Genomic DNA, 3,004 nt, shown 5'->3' with positions numbered 1-3,004 from the left:
AATAATTGGTGGCTGAGGACAGGTGAGAGACCAGCTCTCTGAGTAATGGTGGCTGTGGACAGGTGAGAGACCAGCTCTCTGAGAGTAATGGTGGCTGTGGACAGGTGAGAGGCTGAGAGAGACCAGCTCTCTGAGTAATGGTGGCTGTGGACAGGTGAGACCAGCTCTCTGAGAGTAATGGTGGCTGTGGACAGGTGAGAGACCAAACTCTCTGAGAGTAATGGTGGCTGTGGACAGGTGAGAGACCAGCTCTCTGAGAATAATGGTGGCTGTGGACAGGTGAGAGACCAGCTCTCTGAGAGTAATGGTGGCGGTGACAGTGAGAGGCTGAGAGAGACCAGCTCTCTGAGTAATGGTGGCTGTGGACAGGTGAGAGACCAGCTCTCTGAGAGTAATGGTGGCTGTGGACAGGTGAGAGACCAAGCTCTCTGAGAGTAATGGTGGCTGGACAGGTGAGAGACCAGCTCTCTGAGTAATGGTGGCTGTGGACAGGTGAGAGACCAGCTCTCTGAGAGTAATGGGCTGTGGACAGTGAGAGCCAGCTCTCAGAGTAATGGTGGCTGTGGACAGGTGAGAGACCAGCTCTCGGAGAGTAATGGTGGCTGGACAGGTGAGAGACCAGCTCTCGGAGAGTAATGGTGGCTGTGGACAGTGAGAGACCAGCTCTCTGAGAATAATGGTGGCGTGGACAGGTGAGAGACCAAGCTCTCTGAGAGTAATGGTGGCTGTGGACAGGTGAGAGACCAAGCTCTCTGAGTAATGGTGGCTGTGGACAGGTGAGAGACCAAGCTCTCTGAGTAATGGTGGCTGTGGACAGGTGAGAGACCAGCTCTCTCAGAGTAATGGTGGCTGTGGACAGGTGAGAGGCTGAGAGAGACCAGCTCTCTGAGAAGAATGGTGGCTGTGGACAGGTGAGAGACCAGCTCTCTGAGAATAATGGTGGCTGTGGACAGGTGAGAGACCAGCTCTCTGAGAATAATGGTGGCTGTGGACAGGTGAGAGACCAAGCTCTCTGAGAGTAATGTGGCTTGGACAGGTGAGAGACCAGTCTCTGAGTAATGGTGGCTGTGGACAGGTGAGAGACCAAGCTCTCTGAGTAATGGTGGCTGTGGACAGGTGAGAGACCAAGCTCTCTGAGAGTAATGGTGGCTGTGGACAGGTGAAGAGACCAAGCTCTCAGAGTATGTGTGGCTGTGGACAGGTGAGAGGCTGAGAGAGACCAGCTCTCGAGAATATGGTGGCTGTGGACAGGTGAAGAGACCAAGCTCTCTGAGTAATGGTGGCTGTGGACAGGTGAGAGACCAGCTCTCTGAGAGTAATGGTGGCTGTGGACAGGTGAGAGCTGAGAGAGACCAGCTCTCTGAGAGTAATGGTGGCTGTGGACAGGTGAGAGACCAAGCTCTCTGAGAGGAATGGTGGCTGTGGACAGATGAGAGACCAAGCTCTCTGAGTAATGGTGGCTGTGGACAGGTGAGAGACCAGCTCTCTGAGAGTAATGGTGGCTGTGGACAGGTGAGAGGCTGAGAGAGACAAGCTCTCTGAGAGGAATGGTGGCTGTGGACAGGTGAGAGAGATGCGAACAGTGCTGGACGGTATACCGTATTTTACTATATTCCGGTATTGAAGCACGGACCGGTTTGGGTTTTTACCTTACCTTGTGTAACGGTATTTCAATGTTTGGTTTGTTAAATGTGTTACGGCACTCCTGCGCATGTTTAATATCCATTTTTATAGTTTACTACATTTGCTACTTGAGTTGTCTCGCTCCCTCTCTCTTTCCACACACACCAAGCCCTGCCCCCTGTCACTCAAGGAGAGCATTTTTGCACTACCACGAGTCACAGTGACAGTGACATTCTGCATGGTCAATGCTGCAGATATTCATGACAACGATGCTGATTTCCACATTGCTTCTTAATATAAATCCACAAGGGTTCTATAATTACACTATTAGTTAGCAACATCAAAGCTACAGTAAGAGCAATTAATGTAATCTAATTAGGATCCACTGGGGAAACACTGACCAACACTTTGGTTCCTACCCTGTCACAATAACCCCTCCTGGCTTTTTCATTCGTTGTCATGTCAAACAACACCGTATTCAAAGTCCCCACTATATTACAACTTTTGGTTAAAGTTTTATTGGAACAGTATAAATACAATCCGAATGGTGAAAGCCCCATTTTAAAGTAACTTAGAAAGTATGTGTTGACACTTTACCATCAAGCACATTTCGAACTTGTATTATTCAAAAACTGTCAAAACACCATCAAATGTGAAAGATATTGTATTTTGGCCACATCGCCCAGCCATAACACATGATCACCATACACCATGTCTGCAGTCAGACATCTATACTTTGTCATGTACTGTATGCCATCTGATCTGCATTGTGCTATTGGAAGTACATGACCTACCTTTTTGCTTTGTTTGCAGGATCTTCACTGGTTCCACAAAGCTAGATGGAAATGCAGTCGGTAAGTGGATCTGTGTGTTTCTCTGTATCTGGCAGTGTGCATGTGTTCTCTGTGTGTTTCTCTGTGTGTTTCTCTGTATCTGGCAGTGTGCATGTGTCTCTTGACGTCGTCCTGTGTCCTATTTCCTAGTGGACTTTGTGCGGTGGTTGTGTGCGGTCTCCATGGATGAGCTGGCCTCTGCTCACCAGCCGAGGATGTTCAGTCTGCAGAAGATAGTAGAGATATCTTACTACAACATGAACCGCATCCGTCTGCAGTGGTCACGCATCTGGCAGGTCATTGGAGACCACTTCAACAAGGTGAGTGACTACCTAAAGTAAGAACGGTTTCCCAGAACCAGATTAAGCCTACTTCTGGATAAGAAACACTTTTAGTGGAGACGCTGCTTTGAGCATTGTTAGTCCATCGATAGTATTAAAGGGATACTTTGGATAATGGTGGCTGTGGACAGGTGAGAGACCAGCTCTCTGAGAGTAATGGTGGCTGTGGACAGGTGAGAGGCTGAGAGAGACCAGCTCTCTGAGAGT

At 48.8% G+C, this 3,004-nt stretch overlaps 1 pseudogene; it reads left to right on the top strand.

Moving 5' to 3' along the window:
- Nucleotides 1-3,004, top strand: part of LOC111976828 (brefeldin A-inhibited guanine nucleotide-exchange protein 2-like) — a 53,840-nt pseudogene that overhangs the window by 29,941 nt on the left and 20,895 nt on the right.

The sequence above is a fragment of the Salvelinus sp. IW2-2015 genome, linkage group LG17 (genome assembly GCF_002910315.2).
Source record: "Salvelinus sp. IW2-2015 linkage group LG17, ASM291031v2, whole genome shotgun sequence".
In the NCBI taxonomy this organism is placed as follows: domain Eukaryota; kingdom Metazoa; phylum Chordata; class Actinopteri; order Salmoniformes; family Salmonidae; genus Salvelinus; species Salvelinus sp. IW2-2015.
This window is presented reverse-complemented; position numbering and strand designations above follow the sequence as displayed.